The sequence below is a fragment of the Pleurodeles waltl genome, chromosome 9 (assembly GCF_031143425.1).
Source record: "Pleurodeles waltl isolate 20211129_DDA chromosome 9, aPleWal1.hap1.20221129, whole genome shotgun sequence".
Taxonomy (NCBI): domain Eukaryota; kingdom Metazoa; phylum Chordata; class Amphibia; order Caudata; family Salamandridae; genus Pleurodeles; species Pleurodeles waltl.
Window position 1 is genome coordinate 658,698,801 of NC_090448.1, and position 20,194 is coordinate 658,718,994.

General features: G+C 45.3%; 1 protein-coding gene across 1 annotated transcript in view; it reads right to left on the reverse strand.

The window, feature by feature from the left end:
• Window positions 1-1,613: 1,613 nt before the first annotated feature.
• The window catches only part of PPP1R37 (protein phosphatase 1 regulatory subunit 37), a 726,853-nt gene continuing 708,272 nt past the window's right edge, over window positions 1,614-20,194 (reverse strand). Inside the window, exon 13 of the mRNA XM_069207728.1 lies at window positions 1,614-5,417. The gene's annotated coding sequence lies outside the window, so the exon portion shown is untranslated. The remainder of the gene's footprint in view (window positions 5,418-20,194) is intronic.

Here is a 20,194-nt window from a genome sequence, read left to right on the forward strand (position 1 = left end):
AGAAGCCCCTCATGTACAAGTTTTACTTGCTGAGTGGGCACCAATGTGACAAGAGCTGACAGAAGTGGGCTTAGTGCCAAAGAACTAGCCAGAGAAAACAAAGTCATGTAGCACAAACTGGCTTCGATAGAGTGGAGAAATTATGTGATTGAGGGACAACAGATGTCGAAAAACAAGGCAAACTAGGCTCCATTGCCAATACTGCTAAAAGGAAGAATGCAACAAAATAAGAACTCCGGGGTAAGGCCTGCTTTGTGGTGCAGCCTCAAGCCAACAAACAACTTGCTACAGAAATTCGATTAGACCACAAGGTGGTGCAATTCTTTCATGAGTTGGAAGCAGAGAAACTGATTATAGGCGACTTCATGTGCGTGCAGACAGCTGCACGTTCAGCTCCCACTGAATTCTTGCATATATAAGTGTTGGTTAGACTAAAGTATATTGGCGAAATACTGTAGATATGCCACCACAGTCATATAAAAATTAAACATGTACAGAAGCAATGATGTCTTTCAGGTTCTTTCACTACATGCAAAGCACACAATAGATACCAAAGGGCAACAATGTCCTTCTTGCTTTCATAAGAATACAACAAATAAGTAGGAACTACTCTTAGAATAATAAATACTGACAATCTTGAGCAGTCGCATCTCACTTAATGAAGAATTTCCACGGAAAGGTTCAGTTGCATGGGAATCTCAAGTAGCAGCAGAGAGACAGTTACAATAAAGTAGATAGTCCACACCGTAACAATTTACAGTATTACCAAGCATTGCTGGAGTGCCTACCAAGAAGATGCAAAGTCACGGAAGAAACCTGCCCATTTCACATCCAAATACGAATCAAAGAGCTAAGTACTCAAGAGACCTACAAAAAAAACCATCATCTTACAGAAGCAAATGAAATATACCTACTGCTGGAAAAACTTTATTTACCTAGTGCAAACAAACTCAAATTAAAATATGTATGTCTGTGTAGGAATATGGTTGTGTATGAATGGGTTACAACGCATTTTCAAGAACCACATTTATTTACTCTCTGAAATATGACTAGCTCTGCACAATTCTTAAACCTGGCATTAGGTGTTTATTTTGCAAGAATGGAGCCATACAGTCCAATTTGATTAATTGTATAACATGGTTTTAATTTTCACTGCTATCACCCGAGCCTACTGACACTGCAAAATTAGAAATTCACAAACGGTTCTCTCTCTCCTGGTAATGGAGGACACACAACCACTATGGCCTTACAATAGTTACTATAAGTGCTTGGAGTGACACGCCCTTTGGATGTAGCTACGTTCAATGGTTGTAGAAGACTTGCACCACAACAAAATAAGCACACAGGTGGAGAACAGAGCTAAGCTAACTGCTAGTTCTGTGTGAGGACGGCAAAACCAACAACTACCAGAGGCAGAACACAGAAAGCAAGATGTATCTGCGAGGTATCTCTCACAAAGAAGCCAACAAGTTCACATTGGCTGTGTGCAAACATTGCTCCTGCCCTGGAGAGAAACTGGAAAGACTGGTGGCTACCAAAAATGGATACAAATAGTCAGTTTTGTGAGCGACAGCTGGCAGTGTTCTCAACAATACAGAAAATAAAATTACACATCAGAGGGAATGACAAAAACATTTATTATCTTTCTCCATGGATTTGTAGTGTTTTGCTGCAAACATAAACTGTGAATCTGTTTTCTTTGGAAATGGAAGACAGTTCACATGCCTTCCACTCCCGTTTGCATGCAGCAACGGCACATGCTCTCAACTCCCTGATAATATTTATTGCACTTAAGAAAGAAAATAAAATTATATATATAAAAAAGTAAAAGCTTTCTATTCGACATGGCCTCCTATTTTAGGTGAAAGCCTTTCGGGTCAGTTGAGTAAAATTAAAGTAGTAATAACCAGACAGTACATGTGGTTCCTGTCTTGAGGATCTGGCAGTATAACAGCCAGGCAAAAATGTGGACATGAAAGATTCCTCACTCTTTACCCGGCTGGCAATCAGTGGCCTATAGAGCCCATACATGAACCTCCAGCTACTGTGTCAACTGTCCATTACCCACTCATTCTCCCGCCTCCCTTCACTTCTCTTTCCCGGTTCTGTACTGCCAGAAACTAATATACCACACCTTTAATAAGGCGGGATGAAATCGTTTTTAGGAGTCTCTGTGATACTCCTTCAGGGTATATCATTTCCACACTGCTGTTATCCCGTTCTCAAAGGCCACTTGTGCCACATTAATTTCTCTACATTACAATGAAACTGGTGCTCAATTCTGGCAGTTTATCAGACTGACAAATTACATTTGCTGCTGACAAACGGCCTTACGTTTAACACCATAGAATTATCTAGATAAAACCTTGTGCTCTAGACAGCTTGTCACTTTTACTAGCACCAGCACTGTTTGTGTGTGGTGCTCAAATGTCCCAGTGAGTGGACTCAAACGCTCATCTGCCAGTGGTAAAAAAAAAAAAAGCACGAGCTTGGTAAACCATTTTGACAAACTCTGCAAGTAGTAGATGGCAACCACTGTTCTTATAATCTGTATCTTTTTGGTGTGGATATGAAGTAGCTGAGGCCTGCAATTTTGTGCAGAAGAGCTTTAGTTTACAACACAAACAATAAAAGATGTGCAACATTGCCTCTTGGTAAAATGTAAGGGAAAGTGCAAACTTACAACATTTGGTTTAGGAGGCCATGTGCACCAGTAGTTTTGTGACCATAACAATACCTATTTAGGAAGCAAGGTTGTATCCTATGTAAAAATGCATCAGTTGATTGTTGGGGTATTGCCACATGCATAGACAAAAGGAGGCAGAAACAACTATCCATTTCTCAGAAACTACAAGAAATTTGGGGGCTAGAGGCTACAGCAGAAATCCCTCTGCTTCCTGTTTTACCCCCTCACTCATTAGTGCATCAACAATGATGCTCTCAGAAGACAGCAGCAACTATTTTTTGGACCAGCATAAACGGTCCATTTTCATCAACAACAGTGGGTGTCAGCTTTTGAAAAGTTAATTGGTCTCTTTAGTTGCATTTTAGCACGAGGCAACAAAGATCATGAGACATCAGGCACTGCAGACACACTCTTCTACGTGCCGCGCTACCCTTTATTGCTTCTCAGATTCAAGTCCTCTAGTGTGAAGGGATTTTCGTTGTTAGTGTCCTCATGCTTAACCTAGGGCAAACGGAGAATCTGAAGGCTTAATACAGTCTTTGATTTAAATTTTACTTATTCCTAAGAAAACATCAAAAAAGACACTCCTGACAACGGGAGCACTTTATGAAACTGCAAAAGTAATTTAGAAGTCCAATCCAAAAAAGTCGAAATGATAGGTGTCTACCATATCATATTGTCTTCTATCAACACAGTTAACAAAAGGCTAGATGTATTCGAGGCGCTGCTACTGATACAATGCTCCCACATTATGGAGCCTGTCTTTGGAATTCTCTAATGCTCACCCCGCAACAAATTACCTCATACACTGTCAATGCGGTCTGCAAAGGATGAACTCTAGCAATATGAATGAGAAGGGAGTGTCAGCACTACACATGGTACAAGATGGGTCATACCATCAAACAAGTTACTAAAAGCAGAGCCTCGGTCTACGGACAATTCTTGTCAAATCACTAGGAGCCAAATGGTCCTGTTATTTGTCAAGGGCAGAGTTGAGAAGTACAGCAGAGACCAACCGCATTGACTCTCCCATTGCACTATGGTAGGACGACCACAAAAGCACTGGTTGACAGGAGACATCTGGGTTTATCTGAGCATTCATGGCAGCCAATTAGGGCACCTGCCAGCTCTCAGCCTCTGGAGGAACAATTAGAACAGAGGAACTAGTTAGTTATTCACAGGCCAAAACTATGTACCACCAATTAGGGCTGCATCAAAAACGCAAACTCAGAGCTAACCTGCTCTCATTATCACAACTGCATTGTTTTGTTCTTTTCAGCTCCACTGCCTAGAGCATTCCACTTAGGATATAAGTGACACTGCCACTCTTAACTTCTATTTGGAACCCCTGTGCGTTTTCCTATTAATTTAATTTGCACTGAAAACAAAACTTCAGTATTTATCACCAGAAAGCTCTACTTCAGTAACTAGTCCTTTGCCACTCTCTCATGGATACTTCATTTCATCAAATTGTTTCTCTGGAATAAAAATATTTTTTAAACATGAGACCTTTGCGTGCCTCTGTGCGTGTGTCCTCCAAGGTAGATGGCACCTACTGGCCTTTTGAAGATCGTTTATGCTCTGTAATTAGAGTACTGTTCCACTAGATACATCGTCCACCCACTGCCATGGAATAACAAGCTTAATTATTGGGGCAACTCATTGTACAACGCTGAAACCACAGGAAATACAAAAGCTGCACCACAGATTCTTTCTTTGCCATCCAGCAATGAAGACGTGATCTGAAGAATGTTTGACCTGGTCATCACTGGAAGAACGCTCAAAAGTTCATCTGGAATAGTTCTCTGCTAGTTCATGAAGGATAGCCAAAAGACAGCTGAACAAGTACATGAAGAGATTTGGAAGCAAATATATTTCTGCTTTGTGGGTGAGGAATGACAGAAGTAGAGAAAACGTTCTAAGTGCTTGAAGGTCTTTCCATGTTACTGAACATTTCATCTCCATACAGATGACAACACTTCCAAGAAGTGGGATGCATATGAAGCGAAGCAGTGCCCTCTCTCCCAAAACAATGTAGTTGGAAGTGGTGCCACAAAAGGGGAGTTGCAACAAGTGAATAGATACCACTCCTCTTCTGATTACCAAGCTTCAACTTCGGCATTCACCATATTATTTCCAAAGTTTTCTTAAGCAGCCGTCACCAAGTAGTTGTAGCACTGTCACAGTTAATGTCAGCTCAAGTGAAGAGCATCAGGCTATCCACCAAACTGAGGAGACATCAAAATGGTTGTTATCCTGAGAACTGATCTTTGCCGCAGGGATGGCAATCCTTCCCACAGTCACAAACATTTTGCCAGAAGAATACAAACAAAATTTAATTAGGATCCACAGTTTTGCTACCGTCAAAGCCTATAAGCAAGGTCTCTGAACAGATCCACAAGAGGTCAGAGAATAATGTTTTATGAGATGACGAGAAAGGTTATGGAGTCCCATCTAACTTGTCCTAGTTTTTGGTTCATATCACCTTTCCTCGCCACCTTCGACACACCTGGATTAATCTCCCAAGGTAGAGGAAAGCCAGTGAAACAGTGAGCATTTTCAAAGTGGGAAGATAAAACTAATAGACAGTTTGAGAAGATTAAAACCAGGGCTCCAACACAGGACTTTCTTTAAGCCTGTTTCTCTCCTGTTGCACAGAATAGTAAGGGAGCAACGTTTTGCAGGCATCTTCCAAGACAGTCTTACAGCAATGCAGGTTGACACAAAAACACTGTGAAGAGAATAAAACAAATTATTAACTTCCAACGAGCCAGCGACTTAGTTTTAGTACGTAAAAAATCTACATGCATTGAAGAGTGCTAGCAGTAACAAGGAAAGAAAAGAGTGCCTATCCACCACAAAAGAGACAACTCCTCTTGAAAGCATAGCCTTTTGTGGGATTATAATGTTCCATACAGGTTTAATTGAATGAGACATAGATGAGGCAAATGATAGATGCAGAAACACTCAATTTTTTACTTGACTAGTGAGGAAAAGCTTTATAGTGATCATTAATATCCCGAGCATAGTCCATCCTGTGCTGGCTCCAAGTACAATTAAGTGATATTCTAAATACCAATTGTTTATTAGATGTCAACAAAAACAACAGCGAGTTAATGCATACTTTCTAGCTGACCACAAGATATATTGACCCTAAAACCCCTTCCCACTGTTAGAATGTAAGAGCTTGACAAGGTAACAAACCCCGTATCCATTATATCCCTCATACTGTATTACCCTCTGTCACAGTAAGAAAACTCTCCCTGCCATATTACCACCCACCCGCTCCATTTCTCACGTTCACATGCCCTGTTTTCACTGATGCAGGAAAAAACTCCAGATCTCCACAAATTTGTGTACATTATCATTGAGCCTATATATTATCTTTTCGAAATTCACAACTTCATACATATCTTCAAACCATTGCCTGTTCAAGGGTACTTTTGCAGTCTTTTAAAGAAGGCCATTAGTCTTATAAACCAAGCTTTCTCGGAAAAGTACAAAATGTATACCTACCAGAAGCATATACCCAAGTTGTTGGATGTCCTTGACTACACTGCTTAAAAATGCAAACAAGCAGCATACTGAATCATTTTGATGAAAGGTGCTTTAGTTATTTAATTCCCTTTCTTCGACTCTTGCCAAACAGAAGATCACCAGTTCTTCGTTCTTGTCAATTCTTCTTTGGGTAAGAGAAAGCTCATTCAAGTGACTTACAAGACTCAAGTAACAAACCACAGTCTCAACCTATAGTGCTGTAAAGCATCTTATGAGCAACTGGGTGGACCTGGAACAGTTCGATTTCCATTCTAACACTAAATTGATAAACCAAACTCACCCCTCGTGGCTCGTATACCATTGTCACTGGTTCATACATAGAAGGGTTCAAGTTTGAGTAGTGTCTATACACCCTTTTATGCCACATACAAATATTTTTGCAGCCTAAAGGAAGAAAACTAAAGCCACTGACCTCCTCAAATATGACTCTGAACTTTAATGAGAAGGTTACACTTCTAAACATTGTTTCGTTGAACATGTATAAAAGGCTATGTTGTGACTAAAGGTAAAAATGTTTTATTCTAGGAGCATTGTTATTAGAGGGAACGTGCCATGCTCACACCCAGCAATACCACGCCTGTGAGGTAACAACCTTTAAGGAATGTTTCTTTATTTTCAACCCATAGACAAAGGCAAATACCATCCTCATATTATAGAAGGGAGGAGGGTTAGGATTGGGCAAAAAGAATATACCTTGAGGCTGGCACAGGAGAATTGCTGTGCCTGACAAAGACGTTTTACTTCTTAACAGAACAAGCGTTGGCAAAGCAATAGGTCTTGCCTATTGGTTTGTGGTTTGGTGTAGAAATGAGTGTATTTGGGCTGAGGGTGTTGTGTAGAGTACAGTAGATTGACAGAGTGAAATGGTATAGTGTAGATTAGTGTAGTGGTGAAGAGCGGTGGTGTTGAGTTCATTGGTGTATTGAAAAGTGGTGCATTGTTGAGTGTTGTATAGTAGCTACGAGGCACACTGTGCCACCAGAGCGTCATTTTTTTTACGCTCCAGTGACGCAGTGTGCCAGCCTGTATTTACAAATCACACAAAGCCACCTTGTGTGGCTTTTCATGCCTTGTAAAGATGGACTCCTTTCAAGCATAACACTGTGTGAAAGGGGTGTTCCCATCGGTGTTGCTTGGGGTGTTCCCATGCAACACTCATTGAACCCGAAGGAATCCAACGCTTTCCCAGATTTAGAAGTCTGGGAATGCATCAGATTCCTACGCCACCTCAGGGGTGGCGTAAAAATGATCCAACGGGGAGAATAATCTTGATTTCTCCCATTTTTTCCTCTATGTGTGCAGCATTCTGCAGCACATTTACCATCTTACCATAACACCTCCTGTGACTGTTTTTGTGCAGGAAGTTGTCCCTTCCTACACAAAAACAATAACACCCTCAACGAAGGCATCCTTGCACCATGGTGCAAGGGTGCCTCCGTTGGCGCTAGGCAGCAGTTTGTGCGCCAGCACAGGGTGGGAGGACAGAAATGCGCCATATCTTGTAGATATGGCGCATTTCTGCCCTTTCCAGGTGGCGCATCTGGACACTTGGTGCGCCACGGGCCTCGTAAATGAGGCCCCCAGTGTCTGTGAAAAGTTACATTAACATATTTGGCATGAACTTTTAGCAGTTGTTCTATAATGTGAAACAATCTATAAACATTCACAAATACATGCAAAATAATACCAAATGAAAGTTAGTTTAATAGCCTGCAAGCAGTATGAGTAACCACATACGTTAGGCTTTAAAGCTTTCTTCGCATCAGTATGCTTTAAATTGGAACCTTAACTGCCAATGTAAATCGAAAGATGTACTTGTGCATGTGTGCTTTTGTTTTGTTTGCTGTTAGAAATTGGGTCTTTGGTTGGCAGTGAGGTTACCCCCCCCGTCCAAGCAAGGACCCTCACTCTAGTCAGGGTAAGTCACACACAATCCAAATGATCCTATTAGTTCTGGCAGCAGCCTTGGGAACCAACACCACTGGGCTGGACCAGGGACTGCTTGACTTCTCTATCACCCCAAGAGCCAGCATCTTGGCAACTTCATCCTTGATGCTGGACCGCACTTTATCTGACACCCTGTAAATTTTATTCTTTACAGGTGGACTGTCTCCTGTGTCAATATCGTGGACACACAAGTGTGTGAGCCCAGGCGTGAAGCAGAACAGGGAAGAGAACTGCTCCAATTACTTGTAGCAGTCTTCTCTCTGATCTGGAGTCAGAGAGATTGCCACCCTCCACTGACTCATCACCTTCCTTGGCAGAGAGGAGGTCGGGGAAAGGCTCACCCTCCTCTTCCACGCCCTCACCTGTCACGAGAAGCATGCTGACCTCAGACTTCTCAAAATGAGGCTTCAATCAGTTGTGGGTGAGAACCCTTAGGGGGCTTCTAGGGGTCTTGAGGTCAACCAGGTAAGTGCCTTCTCCTTTCGCTCTTTGACTTTGAATGGGCCAGTCCAGTGGTCCAGGAGAGCTCTAGACTCTACTGGCTCCATCATCCATACTTTGTCTCCAGGTGAGAATTCTACCAACGTGGCCTTCTGGTCATACCATTCCTTCATCACCTCTTGACTGGCCTCGAGGTTGTTCTTGGCCTGTTTCCAAAAACACTGCGTCTGGTTGCGAAGGGCCAGCATGTAACTGACCACATTCTGAGGAGGTTTCCTGGGAGCTTTTTCCCATCCCTCCTTGACTATGCTCAGTGGTTCCCCTGACAGGGTATCCATAGAGAATATCAAAGTGGACTCAACCCCACACCTTTCTGGGGCACCTCCCTATAAGCAAAGAGAAGGCATAGCAAGAGGACGTCCCACTTACGCTTCATGGCCTCAGGCAGGCCAGTGATCATGCCTTTCAGGGTCTTGTTGAACCTTTCAACAAGCCCATTGATTTGAGGATGGTAAGGGGTGTTAAACCAGTAGGTTACCCCAAACTCATCCCACATAGACTTCATGTAAGCTAACATGAAGTTTGCTCCTCTGCCAGACACAACCTCCTTTGGGAACCCCACACGGGTAAATATTCCCATTAGAGCTCTAATCACCACCGGTGCAGGCACTGTCCTTAGAGGGATTGCCTCTGGATAGCAGCCGGCATGGTCCACCAAAACCAGGATAAACCTGTTGCCTAGGGCAGTTTTGGGGTCCAAGGAACCAATGACGTCGATGCCCACCCTTTAAAAGGGGGTGCCAACAACGGGGAGTGGGATCAAGGGGGCCTTGAGCCTTTTCCCTGTCTTAACAATAGCCTGGCAGGTTGGGCAGGACCTACAGAAAGCATCTGAGGCTGCCCGCATTCATGGCCAACAAAAGTGGATGACAAGCCTGACAAAGGGCTTGTCTTGCCCCAAATGTCCTGCCGGGGGAATGTCATGAGCCAGACCCAGTAGGAAGGCCTGGTAACACTGGGGGACCACCAGCACACATTTTGCCCCAGCGGCTGGTACCTTAGGCTCATTGTAGAGGAGATCATTCTCCCAATATATGTGGTGATCGCCAGAGAATTCACCTGCGGCTTGGGCTGAGGCCTGTTGCCTCAGACCTTCAAGAGTGGGGCACTCCTTCTGCGCTTGGCAAAATTCCTCCCTGGTTTGCCCCCCCCTCTACTCGCCAGCCGGCAAGCTCAGGCAGGTTACCCAGGGCGCCAATGTCTTCCCCCGTTGGCTCAGGAGCCTCCTCTTCTGGGGCCCGTCAACCACCGCTGGGAACTTCTGGGGCTGGTTTTCCGTGCCCCTTGCCCTTCCTCTGTGCAGTTGTCTTGGGCATTGTTCCAGGCTCCAGACATCCTGGACTCCCTTCCCGGGCAGCCATGGACCGTGTGGTCATGCAGACCCATTCAGGCAAACTGAACATCTCCAGGTGGGACCTGAGCTCCACCTCTTTCCAGGTAGTATACTCAAGGTCATTGCCTAACAGACAATCTACAGGCATGGCAGAACTCAATCTGCTTTTAGAGTACCACAGACCCCCTCCTCCCCCACACTCAAAGGGAACCAGAGCTACCGGTAGGTGGCTCACAATTGTCAGCGACTATGACCTGGTGGAATGACCTGCTCTGCTGACACCAACTGACCCTGACAGTAGTCACACTGGCTCCTGTGTCACGCAGAGCCTCCACCCTCTGCCCATTAATTGTGACCCACTGCCTATACTTGGAAGTATTGGTGGGCATGTGGGCTTTTGGCACCTTTTCCTCATCTCCCAGGGATACTAGGGACAACTCTATCTGCTCTCCAAAGCTAACCCCCTCCCCTTCTCCCTAAGCATTACACTAGCCAACCCAGGTGTCTGCCCTCCAGTGTGGGGCTGCACCCTCTTGGGACACTGGGAGGCACCCTTATTGTCCATGCTTGAAGCACTCTAAGCATTTAGAGATAAATTTCCCTCTCTTCTTGTCAAAGTACCCTGGCTTCTTCTCAGATTCAGGCGGGGAACTGTTTATCACCCCACCCGGGAATTGTTTTGGGGGCCTTTTGTGAACTCCTTAAACTCTTTATTTTTTAGTTTGTTTCCCCCGTCTTTCTTCTGGTGGGAACCCTGACCAGCTTTGTGGGTGTCCCCCTCAGGTACCTTCTTGGACACTCTGGTGCTAACCCAGAGGTCCGCCTCCTCAGCAAGCTTTCTAGGATCAGTCTGCTTACTGTCAACTAGGTGCAGGCGCAACTCTGTAAAGCAAACACTGACACATATGCTCTTTCAGGATCAAATTATATAACCCCCAAATAGTCAACTTGTTTACTGCCCCGCACCCATCCATTCAGTGCCTTACTGGAGAAATCAAAAAAGTCTGCCCAGTTCTGTGTGGAGAGTTTGGTGCTGTCCCAGAACCTCTGACGGTATTTCTCAGGTGTCAGCCCAAACCTGGCAAGTAAAGCGGTTTTCATGGGTGCACATGTGTTTTGAACCCTTGGATCTAATGCAAAGAGTGTGTCCCTCCCCACTACTGGTACATACTAGCACAAGGCCGCCTCCCATTGCTCTTCAGAAACCCCATGAGCTCTTAGTGCAACTTCATAAGCAGCCAACCACTTATCAAGGTAATCTCCCACCACATAACTTGGCACATTTTTGGGTATACAAACCTTCTTTTCCCCACTAGGTCCTGCATGTATGCTGCCCCCATCACTGCTGGATTCAGACTGCCTCGTCTTGATATCCAGCTCTTTAAAACTTAGTTCAGGAGCCAACAAAAGTTTCTTTTCAGCCAAGGCTCTCTCAATTGCAGTCGCAGTTCTCCTCTGCCTCTCTCTGAGCTTTCCTTTCCTCTGTCTCCATGTTTAACTTTGCCATTTGCAATTGAAATTATCTCTCCTCCCTTCTTTCCTCTGTGGTCAGGCCATGGCTAGAAACACTGTTCCGTGGTTTAGCAGTGGACACAATTTCAGGTGTAACATCCCCCACTGCTGGCAAAAAATCATCTGAGAGGCCATCCTATGGCTCCTCCTCAATCTTGTCTTGTGAATGGGCTTCTGCCCAGGTCCTCAGCACCTTTTGGTACTCCTCCTTTCTGGAGGCACCCTGGGTAGGTACTCCCACCCCCTTGCAGAACTCTGTCAGCTGGTTAACTGTGTATGTCTCCAGTTTGGCTAGGTCAAACTTCAGCTCCTGCTTGAGACCCAGCCAGAGACATGATGAATGAGGATTAAGTTAAAATGTCAGGCAGAAAACGAAGTTGCAGAAAAAGATTTAAAAAATCAAGTTGACCTTCAACTGTGGGTAGGTAGTGTACACATAGCTATTGTATGTCCCTGCACAAATACATGTCCTGTCCTCACCGCTGATCACCACTGAGAAATGGGGTCTTTGGTTGGCAGTCAGATTACTACCTGTCCAAGCAAGGACCTTCACTCTAGTCCGGGCAAGTCACACACAATTAAAATTATCCTGTGCCCATCCTCTGGTAACTTGTCACTGAGCAGCCAGGCTTAACTTAGAAGACAATGTGTAAAGTATTTGTGCAATAAACCATGCAATAGCAGTGCAAGCACCACAAAAATACACCGAGGTTTAGAAAAATAGAGAGTATTTATTTGAGTAGATTAAGGTCAAAACGATCAAGATTTGATAAATACAAATTTAAAGATCACTTTTGTAACAATAGTCTTCTAGTTCTTAAAAATAACAATGGTCTCTTGCTAGCCCAAAGTACCTGATTTGCATCTAAATTATCCGCATGGGAAAACAGGGAGGTGTGAGTCGGTTTCTCCGGGTGCACACAGATGATGCGTCAATGCTTTTCCACACAGCAAGGGCTTTGCTTCGATTTCTGATGCGCAGACTTGGATCCTCTTCGGGTTGCAGGGTATTTGGACACCCTGGGGATGATGCAGAGAAATCCTGGGCGTGCAGGACGAAGTCACAGGAGCTGCGTCGATCCGGTGGGCGATGCAGGGAAATTTCTGCCGCACTGCAGGCGGTGCGTCAATTCCGCTCACAGGAAGTCGTGCTGCATCGTTCTGGCTCTGTGATGCGTCGATCCGGTGGGCCATGCGTCAACGTTCCGGTCGCTATGCTGGCGCTGCACCGATCTCCACTGTGGGAGCCAGGCTGCGTCGTTTGGGTTTGGCAATGCAGTGATTTTCTCACCGCTGGGCAGCCTGTGCATCGATTCCGGCAAGCTGTGCGTCGATTTTTCTGCACAAGAATTCTTTGCAGAGATGAAGTCTTTTTATCCCTGAGACTTCAGGAAACAGGAGGCAAGCTCAATCCAAACCATTGGACATCACTTCTCAGCAGAGCCAGAGGGCAGAAAGGCAACAGCAAGGAAACAGCAAGGCAGCAGTCCTTTACAGCAAAGCACTCAGGTGAGTCCTTTGGGCAGCCAGACAGCTTCTCTTAGCAGATTGCAGGTTCTGGTTCAGAGTTTCTTTCCCAATAGGTATCTTGTCAAGAAGTGTCTGAGTTTGTAGGGTCAGAGACCTGGTTTGAATACCCAAATGTGCTTTTGAAGTGGGGGAGACTTCAAAGAGTGGCTTAGAAGTGCACAAGATCCCCTTTCAGTTATATCCTGTCTACCAAGGTCCCAGTAGGGGTCTGGCTGTCCACTGTGTGAGGGCAGGCCACTGTCCTTTGGCATCTAAGTGTCAGGCCCTCCACCCTCCCAGCCCAGGAAGACCCATTTAGTATGCAGATGTGTGCAGGTGTAACTGAGCATCCTGTGTTTGGGGTTGTCAGAGCGAAATGTGCAAGGGACCCATCAATTAACCCAGCCAGAGGTGGATTGTAAGGCACAGAAAGATTTAAGTGCAGAGAAATGCTCACTTTCTAAAAGTGGCATTTCTAAAATAGTAATATTAAATCCAACTTCACCAGCCAGAATTTTGTATTAACATTCTGGCCATACTAAATATGACCCTGTTACACATTTAGATCAGAATCTACCACTCAAACAGTATATGAGGGTAGCTGTAATGTTAGCCTCTGAAAGGAGCAGGCCTCACAGCAGTGAATTACGAATTTAGGAGTTTTACACTAACAGGACATATAGCCTACACAGGTATATGTCCTGCCTTTTATCTACATAACATCCGGCCCTATGGGTTACCTAGGGCCTACCTTAGGTGTGACATATGTAGAAAAAGGGGAGTTAAGGCTTGGTAAGTACTTTTAAAGCCAAGTCAAATTGGCAGTGAAACTGCACACACAGGCCTTCAATGGCAGGCCTGAGACATGGTTAAGGGACTAATTATGTGGGTGGCACAACAGGCCCTGGGCACATGTAGTGCACTTTACTAGGGACTTATAAGTAAATTAAATAACCCAACTGGGCATGAGACAATGTCACCATGTTTTAAGGGAGAGAGCATATGCACTTTAGCACTGGTTAGCAGTGGTAAAGTGCGCAGAGTCCTAAAACCAGCAAAAACAGTGTCAAAAAGTGGAGGGAGGTAGGAAAAAAGTTGAGGGTGACCACCCTAAGGCTGTCAGGTCTAACATTTGGAATGAAGCAATTGGCTTAACATGTCTGTAGATCTATATTAGAAATGCCCTTATTTTCTTGATGACTCTTATAACCAAGATGTAAGGATGTAATAGGAGTGATCACAAAATTTATGTTTTAAATATTCTTATGATTGTGAATGTACTATATTGCAATAGAAACAATTATTTGCAAATCTTTTATTGAAGTCAAAAAACTTTTAATATTAAAGTGCGCTTGTGCAAAGGGAATTTGTTTAATTGACGTGCATCTAATAGGCACTTGTCAGTACCTGCAAGTTAAGAAAAATGTCTGCATATACAAAAGTGGTTCTGTCATCTGCATGTTACCTAACAGGATTTCCATGGTTTATATTGTAACCCCTTCAATACTGGGCGCTGTTAGGCAAAACCTAAAAATACTACTGCGATAAATATGCCAAATCAAAAATTGCATTACTTGGAAGAACCTCTGAAAACATTACTTAACGAAACATGGCGACACAACAGAAAAACTGTAGAAAAAATATAAATGCCAATGCAAGTAGCTGAAAAATTTGGAATAAAAATGCCAATTCAATTATAATGATCTGTTTTTATTCCAAAAGAACACCCTAGACTCATTCAGAGTTGCTGTTACGAAATTTCAAGGAAATACAAATATGTGTCTACTAGCACACTGTGTCTGCAGCGCATTCAAACATATTGTGGGAGACGGGGGATGGAACAGCGACAAGTAGCTAAGACGGGATGGCAAGCATCCACAAGCTCTCTTATGTAATATCCCCGTGCCTAATTATTTAAAAAATGAATGGAATGTAATAGGTGTTCTTGTTAAGCACTTGAGATTGCACTATATAACACTAGCCAAAACAAATGAGGACTGAGTAAATTTATATGATAGCTATGCAAGCATGATAACCCAATTGCGTCATAATGTACACGTTACTTACCTTCGGTAACAAAATATCTGGTAGAGACATATTCTAGTTGTAGATTCCTTACCGGCCACCCATCCTCCCGCTTGCAAACTGATTTCTAGGGACAGGGATTCCCCCTTTGAGGTCCTTAGCTCTGGCGCACTAAGGTAGGGTGCACTATAACACAGGTGAGGGCATATGTGCATGAGCACTATGCCCCTACAGCGTCTAAGCAAAACCTTAGACATTGTAAGTGCAGGGTAGCCATAAGAGTATATGGTCTGGGAGTTTGTCCAACACGAACTCCACAGGTTCCATAATGGCTACACTGAAATCTGGGAAGTTTGGTATCAAACTTCTCAGCACAATATATGCACACTGATGCCAGTGTACAATTTATTGTAACATGCACCCAGAGGGCATCTTAGAGATGCCCCCTGAGTACCAACCTGACTTCTAGTGTGGGGCTGGCCAGTTTCTGCCAGCCTGCCACAACCAGACGAGTTGCTGGCCACATGGGGGAGAGTGCCTTTGTCACTCTGTGGCCAGGAACAAAGCCTACACTGGGTGGAGGTGCTTCACACCTCCCCCTGCAGGAACTGTAACACCTGGTGGTGAGCCTCAAAGGATCACCCCCTTTGTTACAGCGCCCCAGGGCATCCCAGTTAGTGGAGATGCCCGCCCCTCCGGCCACTGCCCCCACTTTTGGCGGCAAGGCTGGAGGAGATAATGAGAAAAACAAGGAGTCACTCCCCAGTCAGGACAGCCCCTAAGGTGCCCTGAGCTGAGGTGAGGCCTTTAAAAATCCTCCATCTTAGCTTTGGAGGATTCCCCCAATAGGATTAGGGATGTGCCCCCCACCCCACAGGGAGGGAGCACAAAGAGGGTGTAGCCATCCTCCAGGAAAGGAGCCATTGGCTACTGCCCTCCCAGACTTACACACCCCAGAACCCAGGAAATCAGATTCGTGCAACCTGAACTACGAAGAAGGACTGCTGACCTACAAACCTGCAGAGGCAACGGACGATGACAACTGCTTTGGCCCCAGCCATACCAGCCTGTCTCCAGAGTTGAAACCTGCAACCAGCGACGCAACCAACAGGGACCAGCGGCCTCTGAAGCCTCAGAGGACTGCCCTGACCCCCAGGACCAAGAAAGTCCCATGAGCAGCGCCTCTGCTCAAAACCAGCCACATCTTTGCAACAAAGAAGCAACTTTCAAAGACTTCACGTTTCCCGCTGGAAGCGTGAGACTTCACACTCTGCACCCAACACTCCTGGCTCGAGATCCAGAGAACCAACACCACAGGGAGGACTCCCCAGCGACTGGGACCCAGTGAGTAGCCCGAGACGACCCCCCTGGACCCATATAGTGACGCCTGCAGAGAGAATCCAGAGGCGCCCCCTGACCGCGACTGCCTGTAACAAGGGACCTGGCACCTGGACCACGGACTGCACCCGCTGCCCCCAGGACCTGAAGGAACCGAACCTCAGTGCAAGAGTGACCCCCACGCGACCCTCCGCCTAGCCCAGGTGGTAGCTGTCCCGAGAAGCTCCCCCTGTGTCACTCCATTGTTTCCTATCTAAAACCGGACTCCTGCTTTGCACACTGCACCAGGCTGCCCCTGTGCCGCTGAGGGTGTGTTTTGTGTGCCTACTTGTGTCCCCTCCAGTGCTCTACGAAACCCTCCGGTTTGCACCCCGAGGACGCGGGTACTTACCTGCTGGCAGACTGGAACTGGAGCACCCCTGTTCTCCATAGGCGCCTATGTGTTTTGGGCACCTCTTTGACCTCTGCACCTGACCAGCCCTGAGCTGCTGGTGTGGTAACTTTGGGGTTGCCTTGAACCCCCAACGGTGGGCTGCCTATGCCCAGGAACTGAGACTTGTAAGTGTCTTACTTACCTCACAGTCTAACCTTTACTTAACTCCCCCAGGAACTGTTGATTTTTGCACTGTCTCCACTTTTAAAATAGCTTACTGCCATTTTAACAAAGACTGTATATGATATTGCTTTAATTCAAAGTTCTTAACTTACCTGTGTGGAGTACCTTGCATTTTATGTATTTACTTCAAGTCTCAAACTCGTGGTTCTAAAAATAAATTAAGAAAATATATTTTTCTATATAAAAACTATTGGCCTTGAGTCAAGTCTTTGAGTGTGTGTTCCTCATTTATTGCCTGTGTGTGTACAACAAAAGCTTAACACTACCCTCTGATAAGCCTACTGCTCGACCACACTACCACAAAATAGAGCATTAGAATTATTTTGCCACTATCTTACCTCTAAGGGGAACCCTTGGACTCTGTGCACACTATTTCTTACTTTGAAATAGTATATACAGAGCCAACTTCCTACACATGGTGATCCTGGTATTCATAAGGGTGCAGGGACCCCTCCAATTCCTCCCCGTATTCATACCCATAGCAAAAAGGGTACGAATCCGACCTCGGGTGAATAGGCCCCACCGATGCCAATGGCGGCGTCGGCTGACGCCGCTCCAACTCCAAGTCGTCGGGGATAAGAATTGGGTTGACGTCAGGAGTGTCGATAATCGACCCAGCGGCAGGGAAGGTCTTGAAGGTACAACCGGTGCCGGTGCTGATCTGTGCACGGATCCGGAGGGGACCTCGGTGGCTGGGGCTGAAGCCGCCGGCATGGAACCTGAAGGCCCCTCAGCCAAACCCCTTGGGCCCGAAGGCGCCATACTGGGGTTTGCCTGCCCAAAGATGAGGCGTATGGCCTTGTACAACTCCTTCAGTTAGGCGGGGGTCGCTCCGGCTCCGGGAAACTCGGGGAAGCGTGAAGTCGACCCAGATGCAGGGTCTGAGGACAGAGGCCTAGTGCGAGGACGCTCATCCCACGTCGCGTCAGGTGAGTGACTGGGTGAAGTCGGAGAGCGATGGGACTTTTTCAACTACTTCTTCTTCTTACCTTGACCCGAGGACTTTGAAGAAGACGAGTGGTGATGATTCTGCGACTGATCTTGAGACCTTCCTCTTGAGCAAGACCGGGACCTACGTAGAGTCAAGTGCAGGGCCACCATTAGCTTGAGGGACCGCCCCCTCAAAGATTTAGGGTGCATGGCCAGACACCCAGAGCACGACTTAGGGTCGTGCTCGAGGCACCACAGACAAACGCAATGAGGATCCGTCACCGACACTGTCCGATGGCAGTCCTCACAAGGCTTGAACCCGTTCTTCAAGGACATCTCGACGAACCACAGTCGTACACAAAAACTTTGACAAAACGGTCGAATTCGCCCAAAAAATAGCCAGGGTAGTTCTCTCTGGATCAGCGCGTGGCACGGAAAGAAAAGAACTGATGTCACTGCGCGAGGGGGTATCTATGTACTACTCCAGACGTCATCACGGCGCACACAATGTCCTACGACGCCCAAGGAGTCGACCGACGCCACCTACCAACGCGCACGGGTATTGCTTGAAGAGAAATCTCCGGATCCAGTCTGACGCCTGGGGGAAAATTCTAAAGTAAGGAATCTGCAAGTAGAAGTCTCAATCACATAAAAAAAAAATACGCACTTACCCAACTAAGTGTTTTGTTTCACATTTGCAACTAAGGTTGCAATTAAAGGGGCGCCCGTCAAGGCCCAGTTCTCCGGGGGAACTTACATTAATGTATGTTCACAGTATGGGTCCAATCGGCCAGTATTACACTCAAGTCTTAGCATGAACTTTTAGCAGTTATGCTTTAATGTGCAAGCAAGATTCTATAAAATTCAGATATGTGAGAAATAATACAAAATGAAAATGAGTTTAGTAGTCGGCAAGCAGCCCATGTGACCACACACATTTGTCTCTATATCATTCTTCCTATCAGCATACTTTTAATTGTCCCAGGAACGCACAGTGTCTGCAGCGCATTCAAACATATTGTGGGAGATGGCAGGGAGAGGGGTGGCGGAGAAGTAGCAAGCAGCTAGGATAGGACAGCAAACATCCACAGACTCGTGGAATATCACTGTGCCTCATTTACAAAATAAAACATAAATAGAATGCAATCTGGCCTCTTCCAAAGCATTTATGTTCACGCTAACATTGCTGCTGTTACCGCTGGCAAAAGTGAGAAAAAAAAAAAAAAAACGGACTTATTCACAGCTGCTGGTATGAAACCAAAGGACATACAAAAATGCGATAAGGACTACACAGTGTCTGGAGCACATCTGAAAAACATATCGGGAGACAGGAGGGGGCAGGCTGCTAGGAAAGGACGTCAAGCATCAACAGGCTCTCTCATATAATGTCCCTCTACCTACTTTAAAGAAAAAAAGCAAACGAAAAATGCAGATACATGCCGATGGAAAACAAAAGTCAACAAAAATGGCAATGTAATGCAGAAAAAAAAATGCTGGTCGGAAAATAAAAACAAAATCAGTGCTCCTGTAAAGCGCTCGAGTTTACCCTATACAAAACCTGCCAATGAGAAACAAAAGAAACAAGCATTTGCAATGCAACGGGCCTAGCATTTGCTCGAGTTCGAGCCATTAGCATTGTAAACTCCTAACTGGACTTTTCTTGCAACATAAATTGAAAGAAAAAAGCGGAGTGTGTGGAAAATAAAAAAAGTAGTGCGAAACCCGGCTGAAAACATGGAGCCCCATATGTTTTCAGTAGTTAGCCGGTGCGCTCGAGGAGGGCTAAACACCGGAAAAGGCATGACGTATGCATGCCTTTCACCATTGAAAGTGACAGGTGCGACTTGGGCGTTGTTAAAAGCCTAAAGAGAGATTACAACATGGACGGAATGCTTGTGCTCTCAACCCTAAAAGCAGATACATGCCGATAAACAAAGCAAAAATTGGCAACACAATACCGAAACAAAAGAAGCATTTGCAATGCAATGAGTCTCGCTTTTGCTTGAGTTAGAGCTATTAGCGTTGCAAATTCCTAACTGGACTATTCTTGCCACATAAATTGAAAATGAAAAGTAAAACAATTGACAATAGTGAGCAGAATCAAAACGCCATGGCCGCCACAAGCATGAGTGTGAAGAAGAGAGACAAAAAGAAAAAGAAATTCACTCACAGTCAAACCTATCGGTAAATGTGCAATTATGGATGTAACAAGGTCGTGTCCAAGGCAGTAACAAAACTG